The following is a 25,224-nucleotide window of genomic DNA, read 5'->3' on the forward strand; positions in this document are numbered from 1 at the left end:
CGAACCTAAATATATTTTAACAACAGAGAAAAAGCTTAAATACTGACCCAAGTAAATACAGAAATCTCTCAAGATTGATTTTTCTGAGCTGTGGCAAACAATTCAATGAAAATGGGAAGTAACTGTTATTGTCAGTCATGTATGGCCCTGTCTGTATGATTTCCCAACATAAACCTTATGGTCGAAACGGCCTGAACCATAAATAAATAAATAGACGTACCTTCACTCTGACTTCCTTACCTGACTCTCGTTAAACCCTATCGGTGACTGTAGAGGGCCAAAGAAGCAATTTCAATAAATATTTCATTACGTGGGAGCCCATTTGCTGGTATTTCAAATAAACAAGTACATTTTCTCACTTGGTAGACACTAGAAGGGAAAACTCTCCAGTTTCCATTTTCAGACTTTCTTTTACTTTCTGAGGAGGTCAGTCATTTTCGTTTTCCAGTGTACAACTCGATTATTTATTGGAGGAAAATGTTTTAAACCAGGAAAACGAAAAAAAGAAAAATCCAACCAAATAATTTATGGAAGACCGTCTCCTGGCAGATTAATCCTTGCCACTTGGCCAGGGCTCATTCCAGAGTGATCAGACTGGCCAAGCTTAAATCGTACATCCACAAGAAGTTGCATAAATAACCCCAAATACTGTGAACCTCTTTGCACTCGGTCATCTCCACGACCTTCAAAGCAAATGTCAGAAAGGTACTAAGAAAAAATATAGCCTGAGATGCTCTAGTTATGGTATTTTCTAATAAATAACAACCTTTTTGGCTCCTTTCATCTAAACACATTTATCAGTTAAGACACATATGCTTCTTCTAGGTAAGTGAGTAGAAATATGGCCCTTTTCCTTGTGGGTAACCTGGAACTATAATTAAAAGTATTGTAAGCCATGCTTAGGAGCTGTCTTCTGAGGCTGAGTTAACTCTTCAGTAATATCCTTATATTATTTTCTTAATTTCATTAATCTGAACATTGCCACAAACTATGGTTTGTTTTAATTACCTTCTTTGCAAAGAGACGGGGTGGATGTGAGAGGGATTGAAGAGGCTATTTTCTGAAAAGTTCCAGCTTCCATCCTGCTGATCCAAAAGATGGCCCTTGATTTACAGCTACAGAGAGACAAGAGCTGTCATAGTTAGAGACTTCACCTGGTCATTTTTTGCTCAGCAATTTCATTCCAAAACTGAAGTCATATTCTCGCCCAAGCTCTTTTCTGTCCTCAAGTTTTCAATTTTGGCTGGAGATATTACAAGTATTCTAGTTTCCCAAACCAGAAATCATAAAGTTCTTAATCCTTCTTTCTAATTCTCTTTAATATGTTATGGGCTGTTGAGTCTTTCTCAATAGACTCCCTTTTTAGTGAAGAAAGTGATAGATTTAGAAAAGGGGACCTGGAATTCTAGTATCCCAACTCTGCCACTTACTGATTATGAGATCCGGCAAGTTGCTACGTTTTAGTGTCTTCACCTATAGAATGAGCAATAGCCATATATGTTTGCTGACCTCACAGAGATGCTTTCATCATGAGTTAGTATAAATTGTTGATTATGCCAATCTATGTAATAGAAAGAAGCAAGGGTGACCTAATAAGATTGCCTTTCTTTGGGCACCAGGGCATGACACTTCTGTTCTCTGCACACCATCAACTCCCATCCATACCTTTGCCAAATTAGACGACTAGCTTGCTGTCACTTACTGCTGATACCCATCTCTGATCATCATGAGGATTAAACCCTCTAGAAGCTGCTCATCACAGTGCTTCCCCCTGTGGACCAAGAGAAGAGGCACACAACTCATCACCCCGTACCATTACTACTGAAAGGCCATTCTAAGCTGCAGCTGAATCTAGTTATGCCAAAGCATCCACAATCCTTTCAGAGACTACAGAGACGAAATCCACCCTTCTTTACATTCATGTTTCCTCAACTGCCTACTGGACATCTCCTTTGGGACATCCCACAGGAAGATCGTACTTGAAAGGCCTAAAATTGGAATTAATATTTACTTTTCCCACACTGTTTCTTTCCAGCGGCCCCCATCTCAGTGTATAGCACTCCCATTCACTCACTTGCCCAAGGGAGCAATCTGGGGTTGCCCTCTCTCTAGTCAATATCTAATTAAACACAAAAGCCTTTGTGTCTGTTTCCTAAACACTTAATTCTATTTAATTTTCTTCATCTTCATTGCCATCTACCCTGTTTCAGGACATCATCATTCCGTTCCTGCATTACAGCCACACCTTCATAAATTGTCAACTGGTGTCTCCTCATTCCGCTACCTCCCTCGATTCTGTCTCCATATTGAAGGCAGAGTTATCATTGTGAAAAGCAAATCTGACCATGTCACCACCCTGCCTGAAATGTTTTCAATGGCTTCCAATTGTCTTTAAGATACTGGCCAAATCCCATGAATCCTGTAAAGTTAAATTTCCCCTATTGCCTCCAGCTTTCGTCTCCCTATTCTTACTATGTATGAACAGCTTATAAATTTAAGTGATTGATTACTTTCAGTTTCAAGAATGTGCCACGATTTTGCAATGCTAGTCCTTCTTACTTGGATTACTTTCTTTCCCCTCTTTGTCTTGCTAATTCCCAATCATTTTTTGGATTTCAGTTTAGATGTTGCATCTTGTAGAAGGCTTTTCCTAATTCCATAAGCTCTAAGAACACCCTGTACTTCTGCTGTAACAACACTCATGGCATTGTTTGGTCCTTGTCTTTTTACCCACCTGTGTCCCTCACTAACATTCCACAGAGGCAGGGATTATGTCTGGCTGGTTTCTCCCTATAGTTTAAGTATTCGTCACAGTACCTGAAACATAGAAAACTCTTAAGTATTTGTTGAATAAAGAAAGAAAGAAAACAAATGATATCTTTGTTCATTTTCCTGGGGAAACAGAATGATATGGTTAAAAAATCAACCAGGTGTCAGTGGTCCCATATTAAAGTCTGACTTCCCAATTATGTGATTGGGTATCACACAAACTTCTCTATAGAATGGAATACCAATATCGGTTTCAGACTACTTCAAGAGTTGTTTTAATAGTAGTGAGGTTATTTGCGTGAAAGTTCACTATGCTGGGCATGGTGGCTCATTCCTGTAATCCCAGCACTTTGGGAGGTTGAGGTGGATGGATTGCTTGAGCCCAGGAGTTTGAGAGCAGCCTGGGCAACATGATGAAATCCCATCTTTACAAAAAATACAAAAATTAGCTGGGTGTAGTGGTGAGTGCCTGTGGTTCCAGCTACTCAGCAGGCTGGGGTGGGAGGATCACCTGAGCCTGGGGAGGTCAAGGCTGTGGTGAGCCATGATCACACCACTGCACTCCAGCCTGGGTGACAGAGTGATACTCTGTTTAAAAGAAGAAGAAGAAAAGAGAAAAAGGAAGCAAGCTCACTGTAAACTGTAACATTTCCTGCAAAGACATGTCATTTTTACAATGGTCATTTATACCTTCATTGGCATATTCATGTATATATTAACTATTGTAGACCTACTATTTAAATTTATCTACTTAAAAATTTTATACTGTGTGTGTATATGTATTGTGGCATAATAATCTTCTTCAAAAACTTAATGGCTTAAAACAGCAACTGTTTATTTACCCCATGATTCAGTGGGTTGGCAATTTAGGCTGGGTTCAACTGGGCAGTTGGTTTTGGCTGGCTCTCTAGTCAATTATTAGGTCAGCTGGAAGCTGGCTGGTCTGGGGTGGTTTTGGCTCAAGAGCTTGGCCCTGCCTCATCCTCCAGCAGGTGAGCATGGACTTGTTCACTCAGTGGAGGCAGGGTTCCATGACAGTAGATGGAAGAACATAGGGCCTCTTGACTTTTTGGCTTGGAAATGGCACAATATAACTTTGCCACACTTTAGTAGACAACACAAATCCCAAGTCAGCCTATTTTAAATAAGTAGGGAACTATTTTCCACCTCTTGATAGGAAAACTCCCAAAAGCATATTATAAAGAGGTGTGGATACAGGGACGGAGGAATTGTGGCCACCACATGCTGTCATCATCTTCTTTCAATTATTTACCACGTCACAAATCTGACCATGTTACCTCCTAGACTACACTATTAGGTGACTCTTCATTGTCTATAAAATAAAGTCCAAGTTCATAACAAAGGTCTCCATGAACTTTTCATATTGGTGTCATCTACCTGGTCCTTTATGCTTTAAGAATAGGACATTTATTATAATCAAAAGCAAAAAACGAAACACTTGTACAGCTTCTAGCCTTTGCAGTTCATGCTGTTCCCTCTGCCTGGAGAGCTCCTCCCACCTTTCCATGTTTGGATGAGCTTACTCAGTCTAATAATAAAAACAATGCCACTTATTATATAACAGGCATTGACTGTTCTGAATACTTCATATGTGTGTAGATTATCCCTGTGAAGGGGGTACTACTTTTTCACCTCCTTCTTACAGATAAGGAAACTAGGGCACTGGGAAGTTAAGTAATTTGTCCGAAGTCACTCGGCTAAAAGTCTGCTTTCAGAACTGTGATTTGGAGTTTGTGCATTTAACCTCCAGGACCCTGTACCTCTTAAGACTTAGTATGATCTGATCACATATGTATCTTAACATGTTCCGTGTTCAATTATCTATTTGTGTCTGATGCCTCTTTGAATTACAAGCTCCTTCACGCACCCAGAACATGTCTTACCTTTAACCATCAAATTGAGTACAGAATCTGTGTTGCCCTCTCCACACTTATCAAGATGCGCCTTTTGCACCATTAAAAGTCTCTGCTGCTTCTTGGAAGAAAAAATCAGAGTGAAGACTATTAATCCTCACAGCATCTCCAAGAAAGAAATGACGAGTGGGAAGCTCTATCTCATTTTGCAAACAGGAAATTTAGGCGTGTGGAGATGAAATCACCCAGCACTGTGCCAGGTTTCTTTTTTGGGTTTTCCGATTCCTAGTTTTGTGTTCTATCTACCAAAAAGTGGTATTTGTCTATGAAGTGCAGCTGATGGTTGCTTAATTTTCCCCAGAACAAAGTTAAAAAACATAACAATTAAATTAAATCACCCAAGAGGGATGCTGCCTTCCATTGTAAAGTTTTGAGGGAACAAACTTTTAGGGAAACTTTTTGTCCCTCGGGTATAGTGCTTCCTTCTCTTTCAGCAGAATATATTGTGTCTGATGGAGCAAAAAATTGTTTTTAAGAAACCCTGCACCAATCTGTCTGCCCCAGCTCAGACACATGCTCACACAGAAAATTAAATTCACAGAAATGAGAGAAAATCAAGAAAACCAAAGGAGCATGTCTTCTGTTTCCCAGAATCATTCTCTAGTGTATTTAGTGGCCTATTGGGTGACAGGGTGATGAGGGGAAAAGGTTGGTTGAATGCAACTAATTTTTCATGTCTTTTTGCTTATTTCATCAAAGCACCACAAAAAAAGCAAGCATTATGCACATTTCATCTACCTGGTTTTAATCTGTAAGATGCTTTATTAGAACTTAAACAGTTTTTTGTTTGTTTGTTTGTTTCCAGCTTGAGTTTCATGACTACCATTTGCTTTATTAACAGCAGTAACTTCTTGGGTGTAAAGCTTGCTTGAAATAGGAAGTACTAAGAGAAAGTAGGCAGGGAAGGAGAAATAAAAGAAGAGGCTTAAAGAATAGTGCTATTCAAATACATTCACGGGAAAGAGAAGCTGCTGGATGATCTCTCTAGCCATTTAACATGTTTCTCCTCCTAAAGGTTTTTGGCATTGGGCTTAAATTCTATTATTTCCTAAATTGTAATCTTTAAATATTCTTCTAATCAGATGTTACACACATCTTATTTTGATCGGACCTTAGTTAGAATTTTTATTCATATGCAATTTGTTTTGTGCTGCTTTTGCTTCATAGCGACTTCCCAATTTTATAGCTTTCCTTGGGCTTAAATCTCCCTAAACTTCATTTGCCCAGCTAACCATGCACTTGAGTACTGGCGTATAATCTTTGTGAGAGAGGAACTTTGGCATGTCTTGCAAACCATGCACTTAATAAATGCTGGATGAGGATAATGGAGATGACGCTGCAGATGCTGACCTTTCCTAGTAATCTATTTGCCTTGAAATAATTGTATTTGTCTCAGTGACTCAAAACATTTCTTTTTCCCCCTATTTTTAGCAGGATGAAACACCTTCCAGATTTTGTTATTTTCTACTCCTGACTTAAGAGTTTGAGGAACTGGAAGCCAAGTTCCTCCGGTCATTGTGCACAATCATGAAGCTGCATATGAACTGGCAATTAAAACTCGCCAACTCCTCAACACTGTCTCGGATTCTTCCACCCGATCTCTTCTCACCTCTATTCTCAGAATGGCTGGTTTGTTATGAAACTAATTCTTTTCTAGGCCAAGTTTCCTTTGAGCAGGGTGCAAAGGCATATGATCCTGTGGATTAGAAGTGGGTTGTCATCAAAATGATATAGCTCTGTTCTTCTCTGTTCCTTTCTTGGAATGGCTGAGAACAGACTTGCGAAGAGAAAAACTTGTTGGCGTTTGGGAGCTGCCAGGTTTTAGAGAGCCCAATTATGTCTTTTTGGAACTAGCATTTCTTTAATAGAGTTTAATTTTAAAGTGTTTTTTCATTTTTGACATTTCTTGCAGTTTTTAATTTGAAAAGAAGAGGATATGTTTACTCATCGGGAAAATAAAAACAGACTGTGTATGAGTAAGCAGGGTCAGCTGTCCATTTGTGATAATATTTGAGTGGCCATCAGATAACCCCTGTGCTCCAAAAAGGGCCTTTTTTATTATCTTCATCCCTGAAATGCCCTCATTGCAGTGCCTTTGCTTTAAATCACTGTAGTTTGACTAGAGCACTAGTCTAGTTTGTGGTTCAGCATCTATTACCTCTACTTTTTAATACAAGTACCCACAAGTTCCCTATGAAAATAAAATAATCCCGCCTCCATTGTGGAAGAGCTGATTTCACCTGAGTTACAAGGCTGTGCCAATAAGCCTAGTCCAGTCTCTTGACAAGGAGAATTGGTTCACATATGGGCACATAGCCTGATAGAAGAGATGCAAAGAGACTTTTGCTAGATGATTTTTCTTTTTAAGCCAAGTGTTTTGTTTTTCACAGGAACTACTAGACATTTGATCTCTTTTTTCCACTGGAGTTGTTGGTGGGAGGATGTGATGTATGTAATCACAGTCTTCGTTTTCTATCACATAAGTTTGGAATGGAGGGGACCACTGAGTGGAGCCTAAACTTGAAGTAGAACATATGGAAAGTGGGACAGTGAGACAGCAAGAAGCTGCACCCTTTGCAACATCCTTTGAACATTGAATTGAGCCTCACCTGAACTGATTGCCACCTAGTATGCATGTCATAACTAGTAGTCATATGAAAATCATTTATTTGGTTTAATTCTATATATCACTGCCTTTCTTGTTCCAGAGAGTCCCATGGGGTTGGCTGAAGCATCCACGTCTCTATCACAGCTTTATTTCTCTCTCTACCAAATACTGCTTTCTTTCTTCTATAGGGGTTGATCCCAAGGGCACTCCCTAATAAACATCCTGCACAGGAAACTCCATCTCAGAGTCTTCTCCCTGGAGCACCCAATCTATAACAGATGTAGTTTGTTTTAGGCAGACTGATTTTCCATGGGCTCACCCCCAATCAAAACAAAACAAAATAAAACAATTTTTATTGTATCTCATTTTTACAAAGTTTTGGAAATCCATCTATAAGCTTTTGCTTTGAGATCCAACAGTTAACCAATGAGAGGTTGAGTTATCCCAGTAAGGGGTAGGAGGGAGAGGAAATCAGGTTAGACCACAGACTTCTAGAATCTCTAGTCAAATTTATGTTTTATTTATTATTTTTGATGTATTTATATACCTATGAAACCATCAACATAATCAAGATACTTTTGTAGTTCCTCCCTGCCACTTCTTTACCCATCCCCATGCAGCCACAGATCTGCTTTTTGTCACTATAGATTCCTTTGCATTTTAAAGAATTTTATGTAAATGGAATCATACAGTATGCACTTTTTTGGTTTGCCTTATTTCACTCAGCATAATTATTTTGAGAGTCATCCATGTTGCATGTATCAATTCTTCATTCCTTTTTACTGATGAATCGCTTCCCATTGTATGCATATATAACAATGCATTTATTCATTCACTTGTTAATAGACACTTGATTTGTTCCCAGCTTTTGGATATTATAAATAAAGCTACTATGAGCAATTAGGTACAAGTCTTCACACAGACATATGCTTTCATTTTTCTTGGCCAGTTTAACTTTTTAAGAAACTGCCAAACTATTTTCCAAAGTGGTTGCATCATATTACATCCCTACCAGTGGTGTATGAGAGTTCCAGTTTCTCCATATGCTCACTGGTTCTTGATATGGTCTTTTCTTTTACTCTGAGGTGGCATCTCATTGGTTTTAATTTGTCTTTCTCTAATGACTAACAATGTTGAGCATTTTTTCACACAATTATTTGCCAATCATATACATCTTTGGTGAAATGTCTGTTCAGATATTTTGCTCATCTTTTAATTTTTTATCATGATGTTTTAAGAGTTTTTAAAAAATGATGTATTCTGCATACAAATATGTTACCATACATGTGCTTTGAAAATATTTTCTCCTAGTCTATGGCTTGTCTTTTCAATCTCTTCTCTTAACAATATCTTTCAAAGAGCAGAAATTTTTTATTTTAATTAAATCCAATTTATCAATTTTTTAATTTTATAGATTTTGCTTTTGGTGTCATAGCTAAGAAATATCTGCGTAACCCAAAGTCACAAAGATTTTCTTCTATGGTTTCTTCTAGAAGTTGTATAGTTTTAGGTTTTACATTTGGGTCTATGATCCATTTATTTTTAATTTTTTATATGATCCATTTTGAGTTAATTTTTGTATATGGTGCAAGATATGGATTGAAATTCATTTTATTTTTTTGCATATGGATATCCAAGTGTTCCAGCACCATGTGTTGAAATCGCTCATCTAATTTTAAAATATGGAACACATAATTCCAGTGTGGTCCATAGACTATCTCAGCATAATCACTCCTAGTGCTTTTTAAAAATGCAAATTCCTAGGTCTCACACTAGCCCTTCAAATTAAAATCTTATGACAAATATCCTAGGTGATTCTTGTGGATACCAAACTTTGAGAGCAACTGGCATAATAAGATTACTATTCGTTAACCCTTTATTTCAAGTCAACACTGTCTCCATCAAATCTCAGAAAAGACATAATTTAGCAAAAACTCACCTGCTTAGGGAAAAACTTACAAGCTTAAAACACAATGAGAAAAACCAAAAGTACGAAAAATAGAATGAGCAACTGCAAAAAAAAAAAAAAAAAATTAAAGATAAATATATTTGTTAACACATATATAAAAAACTTCAAAGTATCAACAAATCTTAAATGATTTAAAAAACAAGTAAAAATCTGGGAAATATTTTTGAAGATGTCAAGTGATTAACTTTTAATCTATAAAGAGATATAAATTATTTAAAAATGAGTAAAAAACTCAGTAAGGGATATATAAAAGGACAAACAACACAAAATACACCATGGAGATGATATCAAGAGAATATTATTCAGCCAGTAAGAGTGTCTTAAAAAATGGTTTCCATTAGGTTGGTGCAAAAGTAATTGTGGTTTTTGCCATTTACTTTCAATGTAAAAACCACAATTACTTTTGCATCAACCTAAATACAATGAAGAAGAAATGCTTATAATATGGTGAAAAATCTGAATACAAAATCATTGTCTTGTACATCTTTATGTACATAAAGCAAGGCTTAGGAAAAAGTGACTGAAAGCAAATACACTCCTGGATGGTATTTTTTCTATCTCGAATGAGCAAGTGTATATGCCCATGTCATCAGAAAAGAAAAAAAATCTATTTTTGTTTAAAGAAGAAAGGGTCATACATGATATCCTTGGCAAAGTCAGATACTGGCAGAGAGAACAAAGATGGGCCAAAGGAAAGGCACTGGGAGGGGCTGAAGGCAGGTTTTGCACAGCTGCGCCTCAAATGAGACGGCAGAGGTGGGAGTTTCCTGGTTTACGAGTATTTGCTGTTGCGAAAGACTGCCTCAATGTGATCAGTGCAGATTGGGATGCCAAGAAGAGTGGACAGATTCGAATACCCATGTGAGTCTGTTTACCTGATCGGGTGTAAATCCTACTCAAATAAAAAGAACCACCTTTTTTGACTAAAAAGTGAGTGGTTTACAGAGGAAAAGAAGCTAAAGCTTTTAACAGCCCTTTCTATTTGCCCAAAGCCACCCAGTGTATGAAATGTCTGTTTATTGACAGACTCTGAAGTGTTGCTTTGTTTGTATCATGCCTCTTCTACAGTTCAGAAACTAAATCTGAAATATTCCACCAAATTGGAAATCCACTCATATCTTCTGGGTTTCTACGTCTGAACTGAAATTGAACTCTGGCCCTTTAGTTCACATGATGTTAGAACAATATAACTTTTTGTTTTGAAGAAGAATGGCTTTAAAAGTCTCATAAATGAGTCCAGCCTGTTCTTGGATATCAAGTAGCACTTACAAACTCTAGTACCAAAATTCTGTGTCATTGTGAATAAGTAAATACCTAAGAAGCAGACATGTACAGATTATGTACCTCAGATTACACACAAGTGTAGAAATAATAAAAATGTATTTGCCCCTTTAAAATCCGGTATTGGAAATTGCATCAAGAATTGAGGAAAAGGATATAGAAAGACAAAAATGGATTATGATCCAGTATAACACATTAATTAATCTAAAAAAAAAGGAAATTACAATGTCAAGTAAGGCTAGAGAGATGGATAAAGTACAACAAAGATTACTGGAGGAATTTTTATATAGTTGTTCTTTAGAAATGTCTGTACTTTTAAGTTCCAGGTAGTATAGAACAAAATTTTCATGCAGTTTTCATTTGTGATCAGTACTAAAATAGCTGTTGTCAAAAGAACTATTGAGTATCTGAAGCTTGCAGAAAATATCTCATAAAATAAACTAAAATAAATAAATTTGTATAAGAAAGCTTTTCTCAGGCTTGTCAGGAAAATAATCCAGAGTGACTGTGAACTACAAAAGCTAGACAACTTCTCCAAAATAGCAACAGGCAAGAATTTCTTAAGGAAACCCAGAGGAGCTTAAAAAATAAATTCAAGGATCCAGGTTATTTTCACTATTTTTGTGGAGTCTCCTCTCAAAACCAAGAACTGAAGTATGTATTAATAATATGATAATAATTTTACTTAAAGGAAGAACAGAATCTGTTCTCAAATAAGAACAGGACCATACAAATATGGTTTCATTGCTACATATTTCAAAATATGCACTACTAGTGATATGGTTTAGGTCTATGGCCCCCCCACCAAATCCCATCTTGGTGATTAAAGGTTGTCCTATTTTTGTAGGGAGGAGTTGTCAGTACAGTACATAAATAGTCAGTATTTTGAGACTGCTATGATGGTGTGCTTATCAAGATGAGCCTGGTTTTCACAAAGAATTGACCAGACGTAGAATATTTAGCTCCTGTTACTTAGCCAGTTAATTCTGTATTTTCTCAGATTGTATACGAAGATGAGCATTTTGGCTAAGATGAGCATCAAATCCCTCATTTGATAGTCAAGGCAACACTATCCAGTTGGCAATATACGAGCCATTATTTTGGAAAATATGAACAATTCTGTCCCCAATAAGTTTGATTTGCCTGGTTCCATAGAATTGAAAATTATATCAACTGAACTATGCTTAGTCGCTTAGTGAATGCCAAAGTTCTTGTTCCTATATCCTTATTTGGAGATAATCTAAAAAGGCAAAAAACAAAACAAAACATTTCCCAACCTTTAATCACGCTGTTTCTCATTGAAAAATTTCCTGGAATCAGTTTTAAAAATAATCGGTTAACTAATAATAAAGAAAGTACTACCTTCCATTTCAAATCAAGAGCCATTTATCAAATGTTGCTTTTGTCAGGTTCTGTACTCAGCACTTGAAAGAAAAAGATGAGGCTAGTATGGTTTCCACCCATGGGTACACCATTTTCTATTTGGCAGCATGCAATTACATTATCCTGTTTTATCCTCATTGCGACTCCATGAGATAGCTATTATTTCCCCCATTTTGTAGAAGATAAAACTGAAATGAAAATGTCACTTGCCCAAGCTCACATTTTTACTAGAGCTAATACTATAGCTCATGTATTTTTCTGACTTCCAATTATTTTCTCTTTTGATTATTCAAAAGCATGTGTTTTCCCTAATGTTTTAAGTCAAGATAAACCATGTATTTTAGTGCAGAAGTCTTTCTAGTCCAAAGTAAGAATTTCTATACCTTGTCTAAATTTCAGTAGCCATTTCAATACCATAGGAGCAGGAAATGATTCAATTCATGAGAAAATTCATGCACCTGTGGATTTCATCTTTTGTGCCAGATGAATGGGTGAGGTTGGATTTGATTTGCTCCATGACTAAACTCTAAAATTGGGATTTAAAATGGGTCTGTAATCTCACTCTGATTCCATTTCTCCTGTAATGCTGCCTAATGGTTATGCAAGTCTCAGAAACATATTTAAAGTAATAACATGTCCTTTTATCCAATAACATCAAGCTGAGATCTTTTTTGTTCACTTTTGTTAGACCTTTAACCTTTAAAGGTGAGTCAGGCAGCTGCAGAAAACCTGATCTTATTTTCTGCCCCTGGCAAGACTTTTTCAAGTTCATCTTTTTTCCCTTCTCTCAAAATCTGATGAAAAATGAAATGTCAGGAAACAAGCTCTTGGGCTAAAAAACTTGTGTCTGTCTCTGTGACAGATGTCATTTTGAAAGGTTTCAGGTCACCTGTCCTAAGTGTGCCAGTGTGATCTGCTCTCACGTGACTTGACCTCACACCAACATTGAGTTCTGCTTTTAAAATAGCCTTGAAAAAGAATTAAATGACTTCAAGTCATTGCTTTTTCCACTGTCTTTTAACTCTGATTAATGAGACAAAAAAGGGGGGTGGGGGAGAGAGAGAGACTTTTAAAAAGGACAGCTTGACCTTTGGGTGCCCCTGGCAGTGAACCAATCAGCATTCTTGTAATCCAAACACAGATGCCTGGAGCTAAACAAATCCTATACTTGTGAACAAGAATTCAGCTTTCTGTCAAAATACAGTGAAGATCAGCACAATAATGCTTTTAACAAAATATAATGAATTAAAATTTAAATGTATGTGATTAATTGAAAAAATGAAATTAAACAATGTAGAGTTTCAATAACAGCTCAATTTAGTAGCAAATATTTCCAGCAAAAACTCATGTGTTTGGAAAAGTCCTGTATCTTAACTCTACCCTGGACATAACTCCCTAGTATTTTATTCCAGAAACACCACTGATATTATTGTACAAGTCAGTAGTTTGTAATGACTAATTAATGGTGTTGAACTCTGTTCACTTTCTGGATTAGTTATACAATGTATGAATTATTTATCACAGTGATTTAAAAAATGTTTCTTTTTTTTTTTCTCCTTTTTTCTCCGTTTTTCTTATGACCTTTTATCATAGCCCAGGCAATTGAATAGTTTTTTTAAAAAAGATAATTTTGTTTCATCAGTTTGGGAGTAATCTCAGGGCTTTGCCCCATAACCAAGAAAATAAAAAATTGCAGTTTCAAAGACATGTTTGTTAAATCTGTCACTCTAAACAAGAGGCCAGATTGGGAGAGATGAGATGATCCATGGATATAAACCCAGAAACTTTAACAGCACAACAGAGATGTTAGCTTTTTCGTTTTCTTTGCTTCATTCTTATGTTGGCCCAGCCTTGACTTGAAATGAAGGTACATTTCTTAAAGATGTGTTCATTGTATCCTTGTCTGGAACAAGGTTATTAGTGTGTGTGAAAAACTTGAGGGAGAAAAAAAGATGTGTAGACCTAGAAAGCAGTTAGTTAGCTTGAAATAGAAGTAGCAAGTTGATTTTTGGCAATGATTTGTGAAATATATATAAATTTCTTTACCTTCTACAACAATGTCTTGGACCAGTGCTTCTCAAACTTTAGTGCACTCATGAATTACCTGGATCTTGTCAACATGCAGATTCAGATTCAATAGGTGTGGGGTGGGGACTGAGTGTCTGCATTTCTAACAGATTTCCAGGTGGGGCAGATGCTACTGAGCCTAAGGTTTTAAGTGACCCTTTTTAACTTTCCCCAAGTATGTCAAGTGCCTCAAGATTCCCATAGAGTTCTGAGGTTCAAAAAGATTATTTTAAAACTCCCTTCTGACACACTTTTCCTGTTTATGATCTTTTTCTATGTGTCAGTGACTTGATCTCTTTTAGGAACTTTCTAATTTTAATGTAACTGTAGTTACATCATCTCAAAATGACTCTATCTTATTATGAAGAAAAGATACGCACAAAGATGGAAACAATGTCAGGTTTTGTCACCCTTGCTCTTCAATCATTAGTTTCTCACTAGGTCGTGGTCTTGGTGAGAGCATTTTGCATTCTACTAGGTAGTCTCATTAGTACTGACACATCTCTTCTTTGCTATATTGCAATCAGAGTGTTCATAATCAAAAGTTGAAGGTCTTTGTAAGAATGCACTTGGGCTAAGAAACACCCAGGGGAAAAACAGTTAAAAACAAGAGCAGTCAGAACTATCAGCAGTGTTTAGACCCAGATAACCACAAACATCCTGGAATTTACTTAACCATGTCTGATTTCCCAGTGAGTCATGTTTACAGCTCTAGATGTTAGTTTACTTTTCTTCCATTTTTTTCTTGATCATTCATGCAGTAGAAAGTGGAAACGAAATCTTCCATGGCAATTAAAGTGCCAATACTTGTGCTAGCTATGTGTTCCTGCTACTGATAGGGAGTGATCTGGCCATTAGTCAAACAAAGCTGTACCAATTTTCTCATGCTCATTACCTATTTATAAATGGACATTCTTATGGCATATCATGCAGCTGCTTTAGCAGGAAACTAATGTCAAATGAGAGTGCCACATTTAGCTTTATCAAGAGAAAATGCACCATATTTAATGCTCAATTTTCATTCTGTGCATGTTAGATATACACGTGATTGCTGAGAATTTTATTCCAGTGTATTCATAATTGTGTATTCCACTACAAGTTATTTTTGCACTTGGTAAAGATTCTTACTTTTTTTTTGGTCAGTTGTTTAACAAGTGAAAAATAATATTTGCTAATTTTCTCAAAAGGCTGAAGGTGTTTTCTGCACTGAGGGTATAGATGATTACTACCTTATATTAGAAAAACCAAACTCTGAGGTGGGTTGTCTCTCACATAGCAAGGCTTTACGGACTACTATATCACTTCTTTCATAAAAGCCTTCATTTTATGCTGCCAGTTTCATCTGGTGAGTCAGCCGGACACTCTGGAGCACGTGATTGTGGATGAGACCCAGAAATATAGATTCCGTTACTGCTATTACACTAGACTCTCAATAACATTACCCTGAATAAGCTTTCTCCTATGAGAAAACCACTTCAACCTTTCTGATGAATATTAGTGGAAGAAAATAAAATGGGGGATATGGCAATTGTGAAAAGAGATTTTCTGGCTGAAATTAATAATTCTGAGCAGCACTAAAATTAATGACTCTGTAGTTATGAGTAGGCAGTGGATTTATGGTAAATGACAGAGTGTTTGCAAATTTTCCTGACTACTCGATTAGAAAATGCACAAGTGGAGGCGTCAGCCGAGCATGCATTATTTAAGTGGTTGGTGTCTGGCGACAATCTGGAAACTGCAATTGTTGTGGTTGCCGTAGGAAAATTCGCACTTTCTGAGAGAAATTCTTTCACCTTTGTGTGCCCACAGCATGGATCTCTCCTCATGGCAGCTGTAGGAAACACAGGAACTCCGTGACCTGGAAAATGTGGGACAACTGCCACAAGGTGACCCTGGAAGGCTGGGGTAGGCCCAATTAATTTAAAATTTTGCTTGGCCTTGTCTCTTCCAATTTTCTAAATCCTCTGGAAAAATGATTAATGCGTACACTGCCAATGCGAAAATATTTTTGACCCTATTAAAGTCGACCAAGGGTAAACCAAGTGTAGGCTGGCATTGTATCAAACTAGCTTTATTAAATTTGATTGGAGGTTTGTATGAGGAAGGGACAGACAAGGACATTATTTTGCACAGAGGCTCTCTTTTAAATGAAAATATCAAGAGGAATACAAAGTAGCAATATGCCCTGGACAGGAATCATTTTAAATATAGAAAAATACCACCAAGAACGTTGTTTAAAGGGTAAACCGTATTTGCTAGAAAATATTCTGCTATCTTATTGCTATGCTGGTCAATTATCAATGAGGGTGTTTTAATTTATGTAAGGCTTATGAAAGTCTTATATTTCTTTATTTATAGATGAGCTAATTCCACCTTGCTTTCTTTCTCTTGTCTGTTACTGAATTCTACAACTTAACAGAGTCTTTCTGCTTTTTGAACCTTAGCAGAGCAAGGCTCAATCTTATAGCATTTCCCCAGTGAATCTATCCTACACAGTTACCTGATTAATTAATAAAGTGATTAATTTTTTCCACTTGTTATGTTGTTTGGAATAAAAATGGCACAATTCTGGCACAATTCCAAAGAATAGAACTTCTCACAGGCATTTCTTCTCCAATAAAGAGAAAATCTGTTCAATTGTCAGAAGATACAGTGAATGCGTAATTTAATTTAGGAATCAACACCCATATTTCACATTTAATGTTTTCCTATAGTTTTCTCAAACCTAGGAGATATTCAATCACATGTATGAGATCATAAAGAGTATATTTTACCCATTAATCATGTGGAAAATATAATACTTTCCTTTATAGAAGGGCTGGATCTTACTGACCTTGATAGAGCTAGCATATAGTAAATATTTATTCAATGACTGAATGGCAGAAACAACCTGTAACCATCTGTCTACCAAGGGAAGACGAGAGCTACAGCTGGAATGACAGCTTAGCTAATGGTAATAGCTCAGTGAAGGCTCTAGAATACATGAGTAATTGTTAGTCATTTTAGTCTAGCAAGCATGGATGTGGAGAATAGGTAGTTACAGGAGTAAAAAAAATCCATGACTTGGAATATTAGCTTTGCCTCAGACTTACTAACTGAAAGACATGAATGAACTATTTATAAGACTTGTCATAGATTGTATAACTCTTCACCCACGGCTTTCCTCCTCTGCAATGTCTCTTCCTAGAGGAAGGTTATACATTCCTGCACTATTTAACTCAGGCATGCCATTTTGATGTGATTTAGCCAGCGAAGTATGAGCAGAAGTGAGGTATGTCACTTTCAGGCAGAAGAGTCAAAGCATAGTTGGATTAGTCCCTTTTCCCAGTGAATGACCATCAGCAAAGTTCCAGGTAAAGGGCAAAGTAGAGTCAAGTTATGGCTGATTTGTGATAGGCACAACAGTGTGAATGGGAAACACACTCTTGTTACTGTTAGCCATTGAGATGTGGGATTGTCTATTATCACTACAATACACAGATTATCCTGACTGACACAGATGTGAACTATATCCTTTTGGCATGAGTTAAAGAATATGGTGTTAATTACAACTCCAAGAGTTTTGAGATGAAATTAGCTCTCATCTTCCTGCTGTCATGCATGGGAACCTGCTTGCTTTTACATCTGTATCTGTTCTTTCCTTGTTAACGGATAGAGCAAACCTGGGATCAATGGCCAAGCCCCTGCCCGTGCTCTGGATCCCATTGCCTCTCAAATACAGCCTTTTCTCTGGGAGTTATCTCTTCTGTCCGACAATGCCAATCTGTCCTTTTCTAGTGGGCCATTCATATCTTCCATGGTAAAAACAATTCTTTCTTGGCTCCACATTCCTTTCAGCTAGCCCCTTTCCATTTCTCTCTCCCTTTTCTCAACCAAATATATCAACTACTTAACTGTGCACTGTCTCCACTTCCTCACTTCCCATTCAATATCTAACCTACTTTGATCTGTCTTTCATCCCACTACTGAAAACAAATCGCTCTTGTCAAGATAACCAAAAGCCTATGTATTGCCCAGTCCAAGGGACACTTTATACTGACTTTACTCACATTCTTAGCAGCATGTCACTGAGTTGGCCATTTCATCCTTCAAGGAAAACTTCTCTTGGCTTCCAGCACAGTCTTCTGCCTTTATTACAGGCAGAAGATTGTTTGTTACAAACAATCCAACTATATCTTTAAGTTATTTAAAAATATACAATTAAGTTACTATTGACTATAGTCACCCTATTATGCTATCAAATAGTAGGTCTCATTCCTGACTTTATTCTTTTTAAAAAAATTTTTTCTAAAATTTATTTTTATTTTTATTTTGCTTTAAGTTCTGGGATACACGTGCAGAACGTGCAGGTTTGTTACATAGGTATGCGTGTGTCATGGTGGTTGGCTGCACCTATTAACCCGTCATCTAGGTTTTAAGTCCTGCATGCATTAGGTATTTGTCCTAACGCTCTCCCTCCCTTGCCCACCCCCCGCCACAGGCCCTGGTGTGTGATGTTCCCCTCCCTGTGTCCGTTTGTTCTCATTGTTCAACCCGCACTTATGGATGAGAACATGAAGTTTGTTTTCTGCTCCTGTGTTAGTTTGCTGAGAATGATGCCTGCCTTTATTCTTACACTTGGTAGTCCACTCTTTTTCTTCCTTTCCTCACCTCTACACTTTGTGAAAAGTAAACTCCTATAGATCAGTATCGAGTTCTCTTTTCTTCTATCTACATATTATTTTCTTTTATTGAGTTTAGTTTCATGATAACTCTAATTAGCTCTAGAGTTGCTATTTTGAAGTCCCCACCTAGAAACATTCATGAAAGTGTTGTTAATATATACTTCCTTAGTTCCCACTTCAAAACATCCCTTATAAAACTTCAGGCAGAATTCATAACTTTGTTACTTTAATTCCCTCATTTGATTCCTTAAAAAAATCTACTGATCACCTATAATGTGCCAGACACTGTAATGGATATTAGGAATCAGATATAATTCTCGATCTCAAAAAAGGTGCTTAATAAGTGATTAGTGGGGAGGAAAATATGTACATAATTCTGGTAAAATGAATAAAATGAGAGCATTCCTCATAATGTAGCTGTATAACACATGGAGGGAACATAAAGGAAAGAGAATCTAGGCTTTCTTTGGGAGTAAGAGAAAAGTTCCCAGAGGAAGTTGTGTTTGGGCAAAAACATGGTCAAACAGGAATTTATCAGATGGAAGGAATAGAAAACATTATTCTTAAAGACAAGGTGATGTGAGAAGGCCTGCGATGTTTAGGGAATTAAAAATAGCTTAATATTTTTACAAAGAATAAGGCAGATGAAAATAGGTAAGAAATAAGTCTGAAAGTGGGGACTGGGCCCAGGGCATTTTATGGAATTATGTTCTTTTGATGTTCCATATGGCATTTCTGAGTCCTTCCAACTTTTCTGTGTAAGCCATCCCTATCCTATAAGAATGGGTTCTATTTATTATACTAAGGGGAGGGTAAGCATAAACAAAATTATAATTTTTGAGACTGGAAACATTGCATTCGGTTATATTTCTAGTCTCTTTATTTTTCTATTATATCTCTGTCTATATTGTGGTCTTCTTTTATTATCTGTTTACTTCATTTGGTTTTGAGTAGCAATTTTCTGGAAAGATTGACTCCAAAACTGAATGTTTTGACAAATATCACTGTTCATAATAATTTAATTCCAGTTTTTATCTTTAAAACTACAGGGAAACAGTAATTCCAAATATTGAATAGCTGTTTGAATACTTAACTCTCTCTATTTAAAAATGGATAAACTCAGGTATAAAATGTTTGGTAGTTATATAGTCGAAAAAAATCTTGGTGGTGAGTGAATTGTAAAATGCAGTTTATCTGACAGAACCCATTGAAAGTTCATGCAACTGGCTAACTCGGCCCTTTTGGAGCAATGGCACATATGAGAGTCTCTGTAATTCTATTATAACTGTATTCTAAGCCTAAGTGTATTGGTATTTATTATTATGCTTTTGGTGAATAACATTTTTAAGAGATTAAAAATGACAAACCCAGTATATATTCATAGGTTCTTGAATATTTAACACCTGCTAGAGCAATACAACAAAGAACTTCTTTTGAAACTAGCTCAGGTAAGGCAATTTTGCTTCTAAATACAATAAAAATAGTATTTAAAATATTTAAATTTTGTAAAGCAAAATGTAGTTGAGTGATGTGAAAAATGTTTTGATTTTGTTTTACCTTTAAAAAATCTCTTCTATTTTCATTTCTTAATTTATAATATGAAAAACAAATTGATTATGAGCAGGATGTTTTAGATGAGACTTTTAACTTCATGGATGAATATGTTGGGGGTGAATCAAGTAGTTTCTGGGACAAAGTTTTGCTATGGAGTGCAAGCAGTCACCATTGTCTTACATGAATTATTTTATAGTGGCAACTGAATGGACTCTGATCACTTCTCCAGTAAATTAGTCATTCTGGTTGGCTGCCTACAGCATTTCTGTGAAAGCAGTAGAACTGAGAACAAACAGACATCAGTGGTATGAATCAGATTCTACCCTATGACTTCAAAATAAAGTTGAAAAAAAAATGGGATGGGAGGAAGGAAAGTGCAATCTTAATTTTCTGAAGATAGCTGCAGCTTGTAAAATGACTCTGAATACACAGCCATTTCTTATTTGTAGAGCTCCAGCCTATTCAAGTGTTCATCCATTGGATTAGTAGGACAATCTTCTACTAATATTTGATAGACCACAGCTGGGTAAGTGACCACTGACAAGTAAGTCGGCTCCACTAAAGTAAAGACTCATTTCTCCCATGAAATTTGAGTTACTGGGCACAGGGATACTTTGTCACTACCTATTATTCACCACCCTCCAACCACATGTGTTAGGACATGTGATGTCCTTAACACTTAGACACGTTCTGGAATAAAAGTCTACACTTCAGATTGTGTCAGAAGAAACTCAACAATTCTCAAAATCATTTAATGAAAAGCTAAGTAATTATGGGCTTATTTGTTCCCCACAGTGCCTGCCTCTTCTTGGCATTAGGTAAGGTGTTTAGGGATGTTCATTAAGGTTTTCAGGCCACTAGAGTACTACTAAGATCATTAATTTTCACCACAAATCCTCAAATGTATTATTTCTCAAGTAGGTACTAGAGAAATCTGGTTTGTTATTTCTTATAATGAAAAATGTACTTTTCTGCAATGTTAGTGATGAAGCTCCCAGTTGCAGAGAGGAAGGAATTAGGTGTTCGCTTTTCTAGGTGTCTAGGGTTCCACTCTATATCTCAATTTGTATGTTATGGCTCTCACATAGCAACCAGTACACTTACAAAGAACTTAGCCTGCTAGAAAATGGAAAGGTCCCAAGTGCAGAGAAAAGGTTGACTCAGGGCTCAAAATGTAATTAAATGAGAAAAACAAATGCCTCCCTATTTGTCCATTGGATTAAAATAAAATTAAATAAATACAAAATTTTAATTAAAATATTTATTTGTTATTTCTTAAAACTGTTATAAAGGTTTAATTTCAATGTTCTTTAAGATGTGGATCAAACCTTTATTTTATGAAGTTAATACAAAAATTATTAGCACTGGTATGTACAAGATACTGTTCAAAATGTTGCAGGAGATGAATAAGTTTAAGTGTAAGGGGCTATTCTGGGTGGGTGTGGTGGCTCATACCTGTAATCCCAGCACTTTGGGAGGTCAAGGCAGGTGGATCACCTAAGACTAGATTGGCCAACATGGTAAAACCCCGTCTCTACTAAAAAACAAAAAATTTAGCTGGGCGTGGTGGCAGTTGCCTACAGTCCCAGCTACTCAGGAGGCTGAGGCAGGAGAATTGCTTGAACCCGGGAGGTGGAGGTTGCAGTGAGGCGAGGTTGTGTCACTGTACTCCAGCCTGGGCGACACAGTAAGAATCAGTCTAAAATAATAATAATAATAAAAAGAGGATGCTATTATTCAGGTCTCTCAATGGAGTTTACCTTCTAGTCATGAGATGGTACTAAATGATCATGAAGCAAAGCACATGGGACTTAGAAATACACAACATAGCAGAGAAGGGTGCCAATAGCTTGCTCCGATGATTGACTGAAATCTGTTTTTTGTGGTGGCCTACATTAAATCAAGTTGAGATAACAGAAATTCTTTAATGTTTTAAAGTGGAAGGCATAAAAATAGTGTTTAGATATGAGTGTTGCCTTGAAATTATGTATAACCTGCTCACTTTAATTGTTTTCTAAGAGGGTCCAGAGAGCATTGCCTTCAATGAAACACTGAAACATTCACTGGTAAGGGAATAACAAATTTCTTTAGAAAATCAGTAGTGGCTCTTTCTATCTTTGGGAGTCTTGATAGGCAATTTGATAGGCAATCATCCAACAAAAATGGACTTTCCATTTTCTTTGAGACTTATAGTATTCCAGAATGGCAGAGTATTTAATCACCACTTTAAATCAGTAATAGGGGTGAGTTTTATTAAAATTTCTTGGCATCTATCGAAGTTATATTATTTTCTTCCTTTAATCTACTTCTTATGCTGAATTACTGTAATACATTTTTAATGTCACATTGGCCTTTCATTTTTACGATAAATCCTATTTGATAATATTTTATTTTGTGGCTGTACTGTGGGAATAACTTATTAATCATTCTTGAATTTACTAACTACAGTAAGTGAAATTGGACTACAGTTTTATTTTATTGTCTTATCCTTGTCCAATTTTTGGTATCAGGATTATGCTAGCCTTGAAGAATATGCTGGGCAGACATCCACATTTTCCTATTTTCTATCCTCTTGGGGATAATCTGTTCTGAGAAGTATTTGTTAAGACTTTTCTATAAAATCATCTCAGTCCGATGCCTTTTTAGGCATAAACTTTAAAACGTTCTCCTATAGTAATTATTCTGCTCAGATTTTCTACCACTTCTTGAAGCAATTTTGATCATTTATATAATTCATCTCATTGAGCTTTTCATTGGTATAAAATAAAACATTCTCAAATTGTTATTTTTAGAAAGGACATGAGAATGGCAAGCTTTTTGAGTCTTTACTTTCCTGAATCTGTAATTATTTTCCCCTTATAACTGATTACAAATGTGGCTGAATCAAGATTTCCAGGCTTAAATAAATATCCCTCCCATACTTTCAAAGCATTGCTCCATTGTCTTCCAGAATAAGTTGCCGTTGAGAAATCTAATATAAACATAATGAATCTCATTCCTTTGTACGTCACCTGTTTATTTCTCCAACGAAATGTTAAGATTTTTCCTTCCTTTGGAGTTCTGAAACTCTACAACAATTTGTCTTGATGTGCATATATGTGTGTGTGTATCTACATATGTATATATTTTAATTCTTTCTACTAAGCCCTAGGTAGACCCAAAGGCATGGTCTCTCTTTAGCTCTGGACAATATTATCTCCATCCCTTTGAAGATTCTATTACCATGGTCTTATTTTCAGGTCTTCCGTGTGTGTGTGTGTGTGTGTGTGTGTGTGTGTGTGTGTGTGTTTATTTCATCTTTCAGGATTCTGAGAAAGGAATCCAGCTGTGTGAAGGATGGCCACATCATCATAAGACCACAACACTGGGCTCTTTTCTTCAGAGGCTGATATTGAACAGATTACCACCTCAGGTAATGACTATAATAGGCAGTTACTTGAGATCAAAAGCACCGAATTATCTGCAGAATCAGAGGATAGAGGATGTATTCTCTGTAGTAAATCTGTGTTCAGAAACATGAGGAAATCTAAAATTCCTGGTTTATGTTTCTAGTGAGATTTAAAAATATTTGTGTATTAGACCCTAACAAGCAATTATGAAGATAAAACAAAATTGTGATAATAGTATTGTGTGGATATGAAAAACACAACTGTTAGATTAACAACTTCAAGAGAAGAAAAGATTAGCAGAAAGAAAAAATTAACAAAATAAAAAAGACAAAAAATATTACAATTTAGGAAAGTATAAATAATTAAGAATAATACAACAATTTTAGTGATATGAAGATCAGAGATATATGATCCAATCTATGTATATAAAAAGAGGATAGAAAGAAGAAGTAATAAGCAATGATATAATAGAAGAAGATTCACTAGCAAAAGTAAGACTGATTTTTAAAAATATAGAAATAGCTTATATTACTAGGCAATATTAATGTCAGTAATTACCGCATTCTGAAAATAGAGCAAAAATCTCAGAAATATTAGCAGGAAAACTGTGTTACTAATATGGAACAAAATTTAGGTTAGTAATGGACTTCTCCAAATATTTATTTTGAGACACATCTGAAAAAACAACATGAAAGAGAATGTTAAATATAAAGTTATAGACAAAGATATAACAGACTTCCACAAAAACAGAAAAGAATAGAGGAACAAAAATTAGCAGAAGCAATATAGTTTTAATATAAAATTGAATTTAAGAACAAGAAGTATGTAACATGATGTTTCTATATTGACAAAAGCTAATAATATTCATAGTAGAGATATAATAGTCATGAAACACTTGCAACTAAAAAGGTAAAAAAGCATATGTAGCATAAACTGTTAAAAATACATTGGAAGGCTGGTAGAAGCACAGTTATGATGGCATGCTTTATCATACACCATTGTTAGTCTTTGACAGATCAAAAGCCTAAAAAAAAACACGTGGACTGAAAGGACTTGAAAAAAATATAATTAAAATAATAATTTTATCTATATCTATATTTCTGTTTATATGTGATGTATGGCTTACATATCTATTTAAAAACTTTATAAAATATATGTATATGGTTGTATAAAAGTACTGTACTCTATGAAAGCCATATAAGAAACATTTATAAAAAGTGATCACATGCAATCCTAATTAAGAACAAGGAGTAAAAAATGCATAAATTATATTGTTTAATGGCATTGCAATGAAATTAAAACCTAATTGTACATCTAAACAAAAAATTCATACCACTTGGATTAAAAAAAAAGCACTTGGCTAAAGAGTTCTTGGATTAAAGTAAGAGTGCAGACTTTAGCTATGGAGTGTTTAGAGAGACAAGGATAATTTTTAAAATTAAAACCTCTATGATGTTTTCAAAGTCACGACTTTAAAGCAAATTTGTAGCCTGGAGTTCTTTGTTTACTTAACAACAAAGAACAAAAATCAAGTAATTTAATATTAACCTAAAAGTTTGAACATGAACAATAAAACAAACATAGGAAACTCAGGAAGAACAATGTG

Source organism: Chlorocebus sabaeus, chromosome 4, assembly GCF_047675955.1.
Source record: "Chlorocebus sabaeus isolate Y175 chromosome 4, mChlSab1.0.hap1, whole genome shotgun sequence".
Lineage (NCBI taxonomy): Eukaryota > Metazoa > Chordata > Mammalia > Primates > Cercopithecidae > Chlorocebus > Chlorocebus sabaeus.